The sequence below is a fragment of the Pyrgilauda ruficollis genome, unplaced genomic scaffold, assembly GCF_017590135.1.
Source record: "Pyrgilauda ruficollis isolate IOZ18807 unplaced genomic scaffold, ASM1759013v1 scaffold38, whole genome shotgun sequence".
In the NCBI taxonomy this organism is placed as follows: Eukaryota; Metazoa; Chordata; class Aves; order Passeriformes; family Passeridae; genus Pyrgilauda; species Pyrgilauda ruficollis.
In genome coordinates, this window is record NW_024525267.1 from 8,328,106 (window position 1) to 8,343,859 (window position 15,754).

Here is a 15,754-nt window from a genome sequence, read left to right on the forward strand (position 1 = left end):
TACTGTTTGGAAGTTTAACTGGAAAAAAAAAAAGTATCCGGGAAAATCTAATTAACCTTCTCGTCCTTTTTCGTGCTTGGGTCCCTCCTAGGAAATAATCCTGTCCTGGAGGTTGCGGCTCCGTGTGCCACCCCGGAGCCATTCCCGTTTCCGTGCCCGTTCCCTGCGGGGCGCTCCAACCCCGGCATGGCCGAGCGCAGCCGCTCCCGCTGCCCCGGGGCGGGGCTTCCCTGCGCCAGCCAATCAGACCGCGCCGATTGTCCGCCGGCCCCGCCCCTCCGCCTTTGCACCAATCCCCTTCCCGTGCGTCGTTTCCTTCCCCGCCTCCGTAGACGGAAGATGGCGGCCGCTGCAGCCAATGGGGCGGCGGGGGCGGGGCTGGCAGAGGCCGCGCGGCGCGCACGCGGCGGCAGCCGGGGCGGCTCTGAGGGAGCCGGACCGGGACAGGAACACCGGCAGGGACAGGGACCGGGACCGGGACACGGCCGGGACAGGAACACCGGCAGGGACAGGGACCGGGATACGGCCGGGATAGGAACACCGGCAGGGACAGGGACCGGGACCGGGACCGGGACAGGAACACCGGCAGGGATCGGGGTAAGGAACACCGGCAGGGACCGGGACCGGGACACGGCCGGGATAGGAACACCGGCAGGGACCGGGGTAAGGATGGGGATAAGGAACACCGACAGGACAGGGATAAGGATCCGGTAAGGAACGCCGGCAGGGACAGGGATAGGGATAAGGAACGGGATAAGGAACACCGGCAGGGACTGGGATAAGGATCGGGGAAGGAACACCGGCAGGGATAAAGATCCGGTAAGGAATACCGGCAGGACAGGGATAAGGATCGGGATAAGGAACACCGGCAGTTACAGGGATAAGGATCGGGATAAGGAACACCGGCAGGGACAGGAACAGGGATAATATCGGGATAAGGAACACCGGCAGGACAGGGATAAGGATCCGGTAAGGAACACCGGCAGGGACAGGAACAGGGATAAGGATCGGGATAAGGAACACCGGCAGGGACAGGCTGCCCAGGGCAGTGGTGGAATCCCCGTCCCTTGGAGATGTCCAGAGCCCTGTGGATGTGGTGCCTGGGGACACGGTTTGCTGGTGGCATTGGCAGTGCTGGCTTGATGCCTGGACTGGATCATAAATGCTTTTCCAGCCTTAATGAGTTGTGATTTAATGCAATTTATGTATTAGGAAGTTACGCTGGTGAGCGCCCGCTGACCTCACCCGGGTTTGGTGCAGATGGGAATCTTTATTAACGATAGTGACAGTCTAAAACAACAAAAAAACCCACACCCAAACAAATCTGGAAGAGGTCAGAAGAAGAAATGAAAGTTGCAGTTTGTGTGGTTTTGTTTGGTAGTTTTACTCTTTTGGGGAGAAAAAGGAAAAGAAACTTTTCTATGGTTTTGAATAAAAAAGTAGTTACAGAAACTACTGCCAAAGCTGTGTTATGCATATCCTAAACTTCTATTTTATATAATGAACAGAATATCCTTAAGTAAACTGTGTTGCAGAATTAACTTTTCCTACAAGATACACGGAGGGGAATTGTCAATTCTGTGTTTCGTTACTGGCTCATATTGGTTATAATCCTATAATTCTAAATAAATTTTTCCTAGACGTGTTATATACTTGAAAGAATGCAGAAACACAAACTCTTGTCTTAGTATGCTGGTTTTTAGGTCTGTAAAAACTTTGTTCTCTGAACTAAGTTATGTTAATGCCTTTTTTTCCTCATATTTCAGTGGGTTTCCTGCTTGAGAGAATAATCAGATTCAGTGAAGTGTGTGTGCAGAGCAGCTCCTGAAGATAATTGTTCGTGTCAGCAGAGAGATTGAACAGGTTTGTGTTATGTGAATCCCATGGTTTCTACATGCTGATTTTACAGCACCTAGAAGTTTGTTTAAAGTTTGCATGTTGGATTCTGTTTGTTTGGAGTTAAAGACTGGTGTAGCTGTTTGTTTTCCTCCAAATATCTTTTTATGGGGTCTAGGAACAGCCCTGTAGGGAAAGGTGGGCCTGGAATTCCTGGGCAGCCTCTGCATACATTGGCATGACCTGGGCCCTGCCTGTTTATTCTGCAGTCTTAGACCTTCTGGAAATAAATATATTAATTTATTTTTTCCACATAAGAGTTCTTCTGTGCATGGATTGATGATGTTCAGGTGGCTTAAAATCTTTTTTAAAAAAGAGCATAGAATCATAGAATGGTTTGGGTTGAAAGGGGCCTTAAATCACCGCATTCCAACCCCCTGCCGTGGGCAGGGACACCTTCCACCAGGTTACTCCAAGCCCCATCCAAGCCTGGCCTTGAACATTCCCAGGAATGGGGCACCCACAGCTGCTCTGGGCAACCTGTGCCAGGGCCTCACCACCCTCACAGAGAAGAATTTCTTCCTGCCCTCTGTCAGTTTAAATCCCCTTGTCCTGTCACTCCAGGCTCTGGTAAATAGTCTCTCTCCATCTTTCTTGCAGGCTCCCTTCAGGTACTGGAAGGCTGCAATTATGTCACCCCAAAGCCTTCTCTTTTCCAGGCTGAACAATCCCAATTCTCTCAACCTTTCAAGATGAATTTTTTAAAAATGCTTTTTTCTTTCACTGCATCATTTTTGCAGGGCAGCCCTGGGGTCTGGTCTGTACCTGACTGTGTGGGAGGTCTCCTGAGAGACCAGATGGTAGTTGCCTGCTGGCAGCGTTTTCCAGCTTTGTTGTGCTTTTTACTGGAAGTATAAAAAATAATGGTATTTTCAAGCTTTTCTGGAGCGAAAATGAGCAAAACATAAGGAAATCAGCACTACCGTGCTGCTCAGCTGTGTTGATACCAAGCTGCTTCTGCAGACAATCTAAAACTTGGGTTTATTTGGTGAATGAAAAGATGTTTATTATGGGGCTCAGCTTCTCCTGTGTGAGGACAAGCCCATTAGTGGCTTTCACAGCAGACATTAAAAAGAAGCATTGAGAATTGTGAATCAGGGTCTTGGCACGGTTTTGGAGTGTGCTTTTGCACTCTAGAGCAGTTCAGGTGCAAAATGGGCAATGGAGGATACAAGAAAAGCAGAAAAAGAGCATATTGCCCAATCCCTTGTGGGGTTAGGAAATTCAACCTCAAATGTGCCTTTGCCCTCCTCAGGGACCTTCACCCTGACCCACCACCCACTTCTCCTTCATCTCTTCCCTTCTCATGTCCCTGCAACTGTCCCCTTTCCTTCAACAGAGGAGTTAAAAGAGTTACATAAATTCCTGCTGGTGCATTTTCCTCTCTTATTTCCTCCTGCATTTAATTTGGGGCTGGTTAGTTAAATGCATGTGGAGGTAACTTCTGAACGTGACTGAGACAGTGCTTTTTTAGCTTCTTAAGTGAGTGAAGGTGGAGGGACTGGGAAATGGGATAGAGATGGATGCTTTGGTAAATAAAGCTCCAGACTGGGAGTGAAGGATGTCTGATGCCAGAATATTGCCTTGATTGAATTGTTCCTATGATGTATTTTTGCCTTAGCTGATATTTCAATGCAAGTTTTAACAAAATATTTCAGTGAGAAGGAAGGAGGAAGTGGGGGTGGGAAAGAAGCAGCTCAGCCAGTGTACAGGGCTGTAAAAATCACACTCAAATTGCAGCAGCACAAACACTGGGTAATTCCATGAGGCTGTTCTGAAGGTCCCAGCATAGAATGTGTTTTCTGTCTAGGTCTTATAGATTGAGTCTTTTCAACAACCAAAATAATTTAGAAGTATTGGCAGGAAGCAAATATTTGCAGCTGTCCATTTTCCAAGTCTATATTATGCTATAAACTCTTCAATCTGATAAATTTTGATTCTGTTTCTGTCAGGTGTTAAAGTCCAGAAGGACTATTACATTATCTAGTCTGATCTCCTTTGCAACATAACCCATCTGTACTGTTGTTTATACCCTTTACAGACTGGAATTGATCACCCCTTCTTCACATTCATCTGAAAGCCCTTCTTCCAGATTGTTAATATTATCAGGGTTTTGTATTGTTTTTTATCACACTGTTTGTATTGCTGAAAATGTTTTGAGGTTAAACTTAATGTTTAGTTTGAGACTAAAACTTGAGTTTGTTTTCCTCTTTGAGATTTGTTTTATATGAGAATGCACTGTGGCCTTGAAAGGGCACTTGCTATATTTTTTTAATTCTGTATTTTTCCAGATAAATGAAAGCCTAATAAAAAATCAAAATGAAAGGGTTCTTTGTTTAATATGGCAACTGAATTTTAGCTGTAAAAATACAGGTGAATTAAAGCACTCTTCTTAGTTCTTATGCTGACTTGAATTAAATTATGCAAATCCAAAATTAAAGTAAAATGATTGTTTTGCTGTATTGTTTATAACCTTTCTTGCAATTGCTTTATTTCTTCAGCAGAAACTTAATTTTTTTTTGTGTTTTTAACTGATTAACAACTTTTCACTTGCAGCTCTCTGCAGCTCACTGTAACTACTGAATCTTTTTTCTACTGCTTGTTATTTCAGGGCAAAACCATTGCTCAGCTTCTCATTAAAAATAAGATACAAAAGTGCTGTACAATTGGTGAGCAGTTAAATTGGTGAGAAGGCAGCTCAGCATTAAGTTAAAATTGGCAAACTGGAGTTGTATGCTGGCAGTACCTGGAATAGGAAGCTTCAGGTATTGTTCACTTTTCAGTAATTTGGGGATCTTTTCATAATAATAATTTGTGTATCTTTGTTGCTATGGCAGTGAGTGGGAGGGCTGGAATTAAGTGCTATTACTCCTTTGTGCAATCAGAAGGGACAAGCAGCTGTGAAAGCAAAATTTCTTGTTTAGAAACACACAGCTCTTAGTAGCAGTTCTAACTGACTGCAGTTTTTGTGCAGTTCATGAAGGAGTTTTTTGAGGTAAGAGGATTTGATTTCAGTTTATTCAATGTCTGCCAGGATATATAAGGAAATACATGACTCAGTTTTGAAAGGGAGAAAAACAGATCTAAAGAAAAGTTAATTCTAGTGGTTTAATGTCTTGGGCAGCTATTACTTTAGGTGTGCATTGAACACTCCTGCTTCAGGAGTGTTTGTGAGAGTTAGATCTGAGTGGAGGAGTTGAGAGAGGAAGGGTTTTGTAGTTGCTGGCTTTGGTTTGTTGGTCCCTCTTCCCTAGGAAATGTGAGTGCTGGGTGTTTCTGAGCTCAGCACTTGTGGATGCTGCAAGAGCAAATACAAATGCACACAGGTCAGTCATGTATCTCACATTGTTATCAAGTCTGAATGATCCAGATCTGTGGATTAAAATCACCAAATGAGACTTTAATAAAGAACGTGTGTATTGTTAACCTCTGATAAAGTCGTGGCGTAGTTCAATTTGGTTGGGTTTTTTTCCTTCTGTTTTTTCTGCTAGATAGCTCTAAGCGAAGAGTGTGATTTTTGGTTAACGGTCTGATTTGAGGAACAGAGGCTTTTAAAAGGAAGAAAAAACCATACTGGTGCTTTATTAACGCCCGGGTTTATTATTATTATTATTATTATTATTATTAATTACTGGCTGGGGTAAATCGCGATGCCGCTCTGCGCTGCTCTGCGGCGGTCACTGGCGACACCCGGTGGCCGGGAGCGGAATGACAGCCGCGGTCTGTCCCAGATTTTTGGGCTTTTCCACCCAAACCCTTGGCACTGGGCGTGCCTGCGTGGAGGGGCACGCTCAGCTCCTTAGGCTGCTGTCCCCACAGTTCTAGGAGAGAGGCCACCTTAAGCTGGAAGCTGCGTGCTCTCTGTGCACACACATGCCCTCTTACTAAATTCCTAATGCTGCTTTTGGAGCTATGGACTGAGCAAATACTGTGGCTTGCTGTTGTCTGCCTGGAAGTGTGGTATCTTCCAGAAAGGAATAATGAGCCAGCTTATCTCAGAGTTGCTTGTTTCTCAGTCTGCCTTCCTATTTGGGTTCTTTGCTGTGCAAGGACAGTGGTGGGTGCCAGGCTGGCGGGGTTATAAAAGCAGATGAAGACAGTTAAAGTTTTTACCCCCACTGTTATAACTGGGAAGTATTTTGTAAGATAAACTTTATGATTTCTGCTCCATATTTTATTTATGGTCAGTTTATACTTTTAAACTCTTCTGCCAGTATTGTTCTTGAGTAGCTCCCCTCCCTCCCCAGCATTTATTCCTTTGATGTATTTGTAGATAGTAATTGTATCCCCTTCAGTCTCTGTCTTTGCCAAGCTACAGAAGGCAAAGCATCCAGCTACTTCTTGTGAAATAAACAGTCCATTACCTGCATCGTCTCACCCTTCCTTCTCTGCACTTGATTATGGCTTAGCTATCAAGACATTGGCCTCAGCAAAGGGCACTGCTGGGAGCCTGCTATGACCCTGTGAAATGTGGGTTTACTTAAGCATTGAGAACAAACATGGCTTGAGAGCAGGGTTATTAAAATGCAAAAAGCTCTCGACTTTGCTTTTTATCCCTGCATTATTTTGGGGCAGCAGGCTGCTGAAGGCATTGGAAAGGTGTTTGAGGATCTCAGAAAAGAAAGTTCCCCACCTAGGTCTTCAGGGTTTGTGGGTCCTAACAAAAACATGGAGTTCTGGTTTTGCCAGCAGGGATTGTCTGTGCTGCTGCATGCAGAAGATCTCTTGATCAGAGAGTCTGGAGTATCAATACCTGCCCATTTTCTCCTTTGTCCTTCCCTTTCATGATTTTATTTCTTGTGACTGAGTCCTAAATCACTTAAAGAGTGAAAAAACAGGTGAATGTGAACTTCCAGTGGAGCATGGAAAATCACTGTGCATTTGAGTGCCATGAAAAGTAAAAGCTGATTTTTTTTTTTAAATCTTTTATGGCATTGGTAAAGCTGCTGCTGAGTTCCGTGTATGGTTCAAGAGTAAGCAGTGTCTAAAGGCTCCTGAAAACAAAGAGCTGAAGAGAGTGCCTTGTATGGCTTCAATGTCCACATCCTCAATGCCTTAGCATCTTTTGTGGAGACTCAAAAGTGAATTCTCCTGATCAGGATGAAGGCAACATAGCTCTGAATCCCTTTATTTCAGCCTCTTCCATCTTCCTGTTGTCACTTAGATGACATCTTTTCCTTTTGTCTGCTACAAAGCATTGAAAATTGAGCTTAGGGCATGATAAAGATTCAGCAGAGCCTCCAGCTGTCAGCCTGTGCACAAAGAGCATGTTTTGGAAACTGATAGTCTGTGAACTGTCACGGGTACACAGGGCTCTCAGGTTTCTCTTGTTGCTTTGAAACTGGAGAGGGTCTGACAAATTACCTTGACGTGGGGATGTTCTGGAGTAGCTAAATATAAAAAAAAAAAAGGATATTGTGGGATGTGACTGGCAGAGACACCTTAGTGATCTGCAAGTTCTGGGGAAGCCGATGAGGAAAAGGAGAAGTCATTTTCCCTGCGTAGGCTTGGCAGATGTTTGTGCCTGTGGAATAGATCTGGAACTGCAGAGAATTGCTTGGGCAGTGGTGTTAGAGTGGGGCTGAGAATTACCAAGCACAAAAGTGTTGTTTATCTTGTATTCCCCTACATGTGCATGTGTAGGGGAATCTTCTTATCTGTTCAGCAGTGACTGATTTAAGCTTGGGTTGTTAAGAAAAGAGTCCTGAAAACATAATAGCTTGTGTTTTGAAGAATGAACTCTGATAATGAAGTGTACTTAAGGTAAATTACTGTTGTGAAAGAATTTCTGAAGTATTCCAGTAAATAAAACATTGACTTTATGTCATTGTAGGTATTTTGGCACCAGTGTGTGGTAGTGGAAACTCTTTTTCCAGTTACAGCAAAGTTTCATTATATCCTTTTATTATGGTTGCTGCTAAATTCAGGCTGAAATTTCCCAGGCTTCCTGTGGTGTAGAAATAAATAATTTGGAAGAATTTCAGCAAGTTTTATTAATCATTGGGAAGACTTCTTACTTATTTCCAGGTTTCTTCTATATGAGGATGCTGGTAGTAAGTGGCAGTGTCTAAATTGAAGGAAATAAATGGTGTTGTTTCAGAGTCACTAAATTATTCATGCAGCTGTGCAAGTAATTTTTTCCTTTCACCTTTCTCTGTAGGGTGGATCACTGGTGTTGTCCGTTCATGTGGTGTTTTGTTCAGCTTAAAATGGCCCTGAAATTCATCACCCTTGGAGTCCTTTCTTGTAATCCCAAACTTGAAAGGGCATCAGAGCACTTTCTGACTGTGGAATTTGCAGGTGCACCACGGTGTCACAGTGACTTCTGCATTGTATCTTGTAGTGTAGACATTCAGAACAGGGCTTTTTGTGTGAAAGTGTGCTGCTGCCTGTACTCACTAATGTTTGTGTGCACAAGGATTGTGAGTTGGGCAAACACTCTCCTTGTTTCACTGATTGGGAAAGCGAGGAGTGAATGTTGGTCCTTGCTGGGAATTGCTCAGCAAGCTGTTCTGCCACAGTCAGGACTGGGAAGTGTTTGTAGGCCAGGCTCTTGTTCAAATCCACTTAGGTAAATACTTTATTTCTGTCTGATTTGAGATGACCATCTCAGTGCATAGCTCTAGTGCCAAGTCAGACAGCAAAGCTGTTGGACCTCTTCACAAAGGAAAATGCTGTTGGTGAGCATGACCCTCCTCTGAGCTGCTCGTGGCTGCTGTGTTGAAGTGTGAATGGATCAAAACTTAATGCTACATGCAGGTGACCATTGTACCCTCTGTGTTTGATTTCCAGCAGCTGTGTCTGTCCGTTATTTGAGAGGCTGATTAGTCCTGAATCTTCTTTCCTGTGTTTGTGGTCACGAGAAGTCGTCTCGGTGTGATGTGTTCGGTGGGAGGTGCTCGCAGGAGAAAGGAAATGACTTTTCTGTGGTGCCTGTGGTCTGATGAGATAAGCACAAGTGCAGAAGGCTGAGACTTGGATTCTCTTCAAGGTTTGTAGCAGACTGGCAGGATAGCTGTGGTTCCATTACAGGCAGCAGGCACAAGCCTCATCTTTGACTCCCATGTCTCAGTGCAAAAACCCGAGCCCAGCACTAGGACAGTTTCCCTGTTCTCCAGAATCCATTTGTTGTTCACCTCTCCAGAAGCTTCTGAGAGTGCAATTTGGGCATAGATGAGCTTTCAGAGTGTCTTTAAAGACAGTATTCTGTGCCAGAAAAAAAAAAAAAAAAAAAAAAAAAAAAAACATAATATATAGAATTTAGAATACAAATAGCCCAATTGCAGTATCTCTTTCTCTAATTTACCCTTTGCCTGGGACCCTTTCAGACCTGCTTTTATGAAATAGGATTGCTTCTGCTGCAGCTTGATCTGAGAATAGCCATGAGAGCAAAATAGAGCATCTCTTATCCTCTTATTACTCCTTTATTGGATGACCACCTCACCCACACCTGGATGCAGTCAGTCACATCCTCTGCCTGCTGAGGTCACTACAAGGAAAGCTCCCCCTCACAGGGAGGTTCTTGGCTGGGTCCAGCTGCTCATGGCAGAGTGGGATTTCAGGGACAGCTTCCTTTGTGGCTCCTCTGTTAGTAGGTCTGTGTCACAGGCGTGGAATTGGATGAAAAGAGAAGATTGAAAAGGGATATTCTCAAATGTGTTTGAATCATTGTTTTACACAGTTTCTTAGAGTATTTAGAAACTGTGTTTCCCATGTTTGTGTCAGGGTCTTCTAAATTGTTCTAGAGAAGGTAGGTTAGCAATCTGAGCATCATATTTTTAAAAAATTGCCTTAATTTTGAAGCCAAAATTTGTAATTTGGCACTCCTATTATTTTGTATAGTGCTTTCTAGCTTATTTGAGTTTTTTTTTTTTTTTGTAGATTGGATTATTCTACATTTTTTCAATTGGTCATCTGATATTCTCTTTGTTTCATGTATTTCTGTCAATAGGCTTTGAATTACTGAAGCTTGAATGTTAATTGCACTTTGGACCTGAAGGCATGCCTAAATGTTCTAGATCTCTGTAGATCTCCACCATATTTTCCATTGTTGGATGCAAAATCAGGATAGATCTTTCTAGTTTGAATGCAGAATCTTACACCAAACAAAAAAAAAATTAAAAGTTTTCTTTTGATGAAAATAGTCACTGTATGGTTTTTGTGATCTATGCATTTAAAGCTATGCTTGATCCAGTTCAGAAGTTGTTTTCACATTCTCTCTATGGATGTCCAGTATAATATTCAAAAAAGGTTTTGTTTCTGCATTGATGTGAACAGTTGCTTATGTCCCCAAAAGATGAATTCAGAACAGTTGTAGTTTCCATTTAATTTTTTTTAAAATTATTGAATCCCAAAGCACTGAGCACCTGGGCCTTTTTCCCTTTATTCTCTCCTACCTCTGACTCTTACTTTTTCCCTCCAGCCAATGCTGTTTAAGGCCATTTCCTTGGTTCTCTCTCCAACCTACAGCTCCTCTCTCCATTGCTAAACAGGATTGTACCCCAAAGCTCAGTCCTGGTGGGAGGGCACAAGTTGATTTCATGAAAGGCAAGTAGCTTGGTAGACCTAATGTTTTTGATCTTCCCCGAGACTTTGTGTTTTATCTTTTTCCTCCTTTTTATTCTTCTGATACAATTTTCTCTGTACTGCAAATGAAGAATTACACGGAGCTTCTTTCTGACTGTGCCTTACATTTGGAAGCAAGATGTAGCTGATTGGAGAGGATGAAATAATTCTCTTGGCAGTTACATCTTGTCTCTGCACTTTAGCATAGCCTCTCGTGCATTTTATTCCCTTCCTGCCTGATGACTAAATGCTCTTTGCCTTCAGCAGGCTTTATGGGAATGCTGGAAAAACCCCTTCTCCCTCTGCTTGGGTGAAACAACAAACCCAGCTATGGGAGAGTGCGTGCTGGAGAAACTGAGCGTTCCTGAGGGGTTTTTGTGCTTCCCCTCTGTGCTCAGGTCATGTGCTGGTCTGTCTTCTGCTGGGGAGTGGTGCCAGTGAGGACAGGTCTCTGCAGGCTGCTGTGTGTTCTCCCTGCACTGGGGCAGTGCAGCCCTGCTGTGTTCTCCCTGCACTGGGGCAGTGCAGCCCTGCTGTGTTCTCCCTGCACTGGAGAGGTGCAGCACTGCTGTGTTCTCCCTGCACTGGGGCAGTGCAGCCCTGCTGTGTTCTCCCTGCACTGAGGCAGTGCAGCACTGCTGTGTTCTCCCTGCACTGGGGCAGTGCAGCACTGCTGTGTTCTCCCTGCCCTGGAGAGGTGCAGCCCTGGTGTGTTCTCCCTGCCCTGGCAGCTCTGCTCCCCAATGCAATCCACATGTCCTGTGCATGCACAGGGTTTGCTCTCAGCTTGCTCTGGAACTTGTAATAATTGTGAAAATAAAGGGAGGGTCTGTTTGTATTGTTTATGGTAGGAAAGAACAGTGCAAGATTTCATCTGCTGCTGTTCAGATCCCTTGCTATTTTTGGTATTTGACCTCTGCAGAGAAGATTGCCAGAACTACAGGTCTTTTTCATTTTTATTACGTGTTTCTGCCCTCCTACTCGTAAGTTACTCTTACGTTAGTGATTAAATCTTTGAGAATGTGCCATTTTTCCACATTTTTCCATGTATTTTTCAAAGGAAAAGCTGTATTTCTGTATATTTTTGAGCTAACATTCCCTTTTGGAAAGGAGAACTATGCAACTTGGCAGCATCTTCTGTACACCACTCAAAGGAAAAGGGAAATAACTTATGATTTGCTGGTTTATCTTTTGAAAAACATTCTGGATTGAAGAGGACTGATGAGCCTGTTGGCTTGAACTGAAGCTCCAACGATTAGAATGTTAGACAAACAGCACAGCAGTAAGTGCTGGGACAATGTTAAGTTTAGTTTGTGCAGATAGGTGTTTGCTTTTCATTTCTCCACCATTGGAAAGGGCTGCCTTTAGCACAGCTGTCTGCTTCTAGTCTTGCTGTGTGGTTGTTTCCACACTCCACCAGTAAAAAGCACATAACAAAGGCATCTGGAAATCCTGTCCTGCCTCTTTGGCATCACTTCCACTTCGTGCCTTCTATTCTAAACATTGAGTTTATTTCTTTTTTAAAGGAGCCTTGTAGGATGCCCTGGAGGTCAAAATACTTTAGGTTATTTCAGAGAATGGTATTTTTTCTGAGTTCCCAAGATGTAATGAGTTTTGAGTGTCCTTCCAGAAGCTTATTGTTTCTGGTAGTTGTGGTATCCAGGAGATGTGCAGGGGTTGCATGTAAGTGTGTACTTAATTCATAGAACACATCCTCTGAGTGTTGTTCCAAGTCTGATAGAAGTTTCAGGTTTAATTTATAAAAAGTGGCTTTTCCTGGCTCGGGGGGTGCAGGTGTGGATGCAGCTGAAAGATTCAGCTGTTCCACGTAAGGCATGGTGATCCCTAAGGATGGGATTCACCTCTGTGTCAAGCACAAGTGAGTGCCAGAGCCAGACACCTTCAGCCAGGTGCTGGTGTGTCACCCCACTGGTGGAGGTTCCTGGCACCTTGACGTCCCCTGGATTTTGTCAGTGTTGAGACTGTAGATCCAGACTTGGCTGGAGAAACTGAAAAACCTGAATTTAATGAATTAACTCACATTCTGAGCAGAGGAGGATCCATGGGGAAAGAAGAGCTTTTGGCCAGTGCCCTCTGTGATTTTTTTCTGAGACTGGAGTAGTCCAAGAGCAGGCTGTTGGTAAGAGTCTGTGTCAGAGACTTTGTCATACAAACAAAGTTCTTCTCTCTGATCATCACAACTGGCTGTTGTGCTGTGTCCCAAACATTTCAAAGACTCTGATTTTGCCAAAGGATTCTTTGGAAAATAGATACCTCTGTTGTTGAACTTAAGGAACTGAAAGTGCTTCAGTGCAGAGGACCGTGTGCTCTGTAGGTGGCTGCAGTCCAGTGCTTAGTTATCTTCTATTGTGTTTGGAAGACCATTGTTTCCTATTTGTCTCATAAATTTAACACAGATCCTATTCCTGCCATTTAAACTTTCCCATCAAAATACAACAGTGACTTCCCCTTCTGAAAAGGAAGGGCTGGCAGCTACACCCTGAAGTTTGAGCATGAATTGTTTATATAACCTTCAATCATAATTTCATAATAGTCTGAAGACTTTCTTGCTAAAGCAGACATTTTACTGAGTTTTTAGCAAAAACCTGGCTGCCATCGAACACAAGTCTGAGTTGTTGCAGTGGAAATAGAATTGAACCTTCACCTTCCTGATGGCAGAAATTGCATTTCTGTCTGAAAACATGAACATCATTTTCTGGTATTTCAGAATAGCTGTAGTTAAGTCATTCTGGGCAAAAGCTTATGAGTTGTGTTGAGCTAATTTTATTTCCCAGAAAATATTAAAACTGAATGAACCTCCTTTTGCAGACTCTGGCTTTTTACAACTGCTGGGTATTTGCAGAGTTCCCTCACCTTCCCCAGCAGTAAAAGCTCTGACATGAGTGTTGTAGAAACTGCTTATTGAAAGATACTCTCTATCATAGTCAGTAATATTTAAACAACTGCAGCTTGCCTTCCAAATGGATGACATTTGTCAGGAACGTGTCTGTTTGGGTTTACTTGGCCTTTTGAGTAGACTAAGTCTGAATATTTAGAGCTTTAAATTCAGGTCAGCTTGGAAAACTATATTTTTCTTACAAGAAATTTACAGAGAGAACTAGATTTTTTTAGTAACCATAGCACTGCAGGAGAGCTGGTTTACGAAAACTCCTTTCTCCACCCTCAAGCATGTGTGTTTGAAACTCTATTTAAATAGAAGCTTCCATTGTAATTCTTCAGTTCAGTGAATTAAGCAGTTTTCCTAATTAATAATGTTTAAAATATTTTATTTCTTCAGTTAATATTATTCATTTGCATGGCTGTTTAACAGTTTTGTGTTTAAGCAGCATAGCAAACAGCATTTGAGAGCAGTTGGCTTTATGTAATAGTTCTAGTAAAAGCTTGTTTCATTTGAGGACATACCCAGAAAAGTAAGGAAGGAACAAGTTCTGTGGGTAGGTTGTGCACAGGGTAATGCCAGAAAACACGTTGAACTTCTTTGCTTCAGAGGGGGAAGGAGTTTCCACAGGATGTCTGCATTTTATGGCAAAAATGACTGGTAGATGTGCTCTGAAAGGTTGCTTTGATGTAGAAGATCAACCTGGAGACCTCATTTTCAGGATATTGCTGAGGCAAATCGCTTAGTGAGATTATTTGTGACTTGGGAATTAAGTTTTTATGTGTGCCTGCTTAAGCTGTTTTTTAAGAATTTGCTGGTTTGTCACATGGTGTCGTGAATATTTGTGCTCACCAAACCAGAGGAGGGAAAGCAAACCCTTGAAACCACAAACAACGCCAAGAAGAAAAAAAAAAAGGCAGAATGCAGCTTTGTCATAGCAACTTCTCCTTTGTTTTTAGTCTCTCATGGGCAATTAAAATAATTGCAACTAAAGAAAGTAATACATGGAAGCTTGCACATTCCACCCCTAAAAATCCAGCCTGGAGAATTTGCAGAAAAATTGATGATAGAACAGCTGGGAAGGCATGAGAATATTTTCTCACATTCTGTGTCTGCCTGATTTTTATTCCATTTCTCTTTGTTTTTTGTTTTTTGTTTGGTTTTTTTTTTTAAGGGTCATTTCATGCATATAGTACCTGGGATTGGCTGCTGGTCCAGACCTTAAGGAGATATCAGTACCAGTGAGAAATCACTGGAGTGTTGACCCCTTAAAACCTGCTGTGATTCCCTGAATGTTTTGGTTTGGATTCTTTTTAAATGCAGAATAGTGGTCTCATTGAACCTGTGTTTTTGACAGAAGTGGATGACTGTAATAACATACCTACATCTTGCTTTAAAAAATGGTTGTACTTTGTGAACCACTAAAACCATTGCAAATATCCCTTTAAAGTGTAAATGCTGCTGTGCTTTTCCTGACTCTGAATTGATGGAGTCTTTACTGCAATTACAGAATAGAAGTTTCTGTTGTGTTATAGAAAGGAAAAGTAAGTTTTTCTTTTTTTTTTTTTTAGGGCATATTTTCAAAGTGAATCTGTGAGAGTATCCAAGAGAATTTTGTTTAATTTTGGTTTTGCTGGGTAAAGTTTGCATTTGTGTGCATTGCTGAAATAGTTTGGGTTTCTAGAAGGGTTCAGTAGTGCCAGAGAGGAATTGCCTCTGAAGGGAAGATTTTTATCAGCTGCACTAAAAGCCAGTGTTCTGTGGTTTTACAGGAGGCTCAGAAAACACTAAAGTGCTTAATTGCAGTGAATTCCACAGGTCACATCTCCTGTTTAGGTGGTCCCTGAAATGCTGGCAGGTGTTTCTGTGCGTCATTGGGCACCTAAATACTTGTAAAATTACCTCACCAGGCCATTTCAGGCTGTAGTGCTGTGTAATTTTGGTCTTATTCTCTGCCTCCTTTGGGCATGTCCCTCAGCACAGAAGTTCACTGAAGAAGTCTCCTGCCTTTGTAGTGATGCAGCTGTTTGTGGGCTGTGCTTCCCAGAACAAAACTTGTTTCTCCTCAGGTAGAGGGGGTGACTTCATTTTGTTTCCACTTGTGGAGAACATCGTGTTCCTTTATAAAAATAATAAAGCAAATTTAGCTAAGTGACTTCCCCAGGATTCCCAGATAGACTGTTTAATCTGTTAAGGGGATTATCTGGTGTAGTGCTTACAGACACGAGAGACTGAGCTCCTTGAAAGGGGAGCCTTTCCTGTCCTGTGTTCCTGTGAATGAAGTTGTGGTGGGGAGGACATCAGGACAATTGAATTTTAGCTCCGTGCATCACCTCTGCGCAAGATGTTTCCTTGTAAGTCTTTTTAAAGCTAAGACTGTTGAAGAATGTTGTA

At 42.8% G+C, this 15,754-nt stretch overlaps 1 protein-coding gene across 6 annotated transcripts in view; it reads left to right on the forward strand.

The window, feature by feature from the left end:
- The first annotated feature begins 432 nt into the window (after positions 1-432).
- The window catches only part of WDR89 (WD repeat domain 89), a 32,895-nt gene continuing 17,573 nt past the window's right edge, over positions 433-15,754 (forward strand). For 2 of the 6 annotated variants that reach the window (XR_005955851.1, XM_041476366.1), the window contains exons 1-2: positions 601-663; positions 1,767-1,863. The gene's annotated coding sequence lies outside the window, so the exon portion shown is untranslated. The other 4 variants (XM_041476369.1, XM_041476370.1, XM_041476367.1 and 1 more) reach the window with 4 other exon arrangements.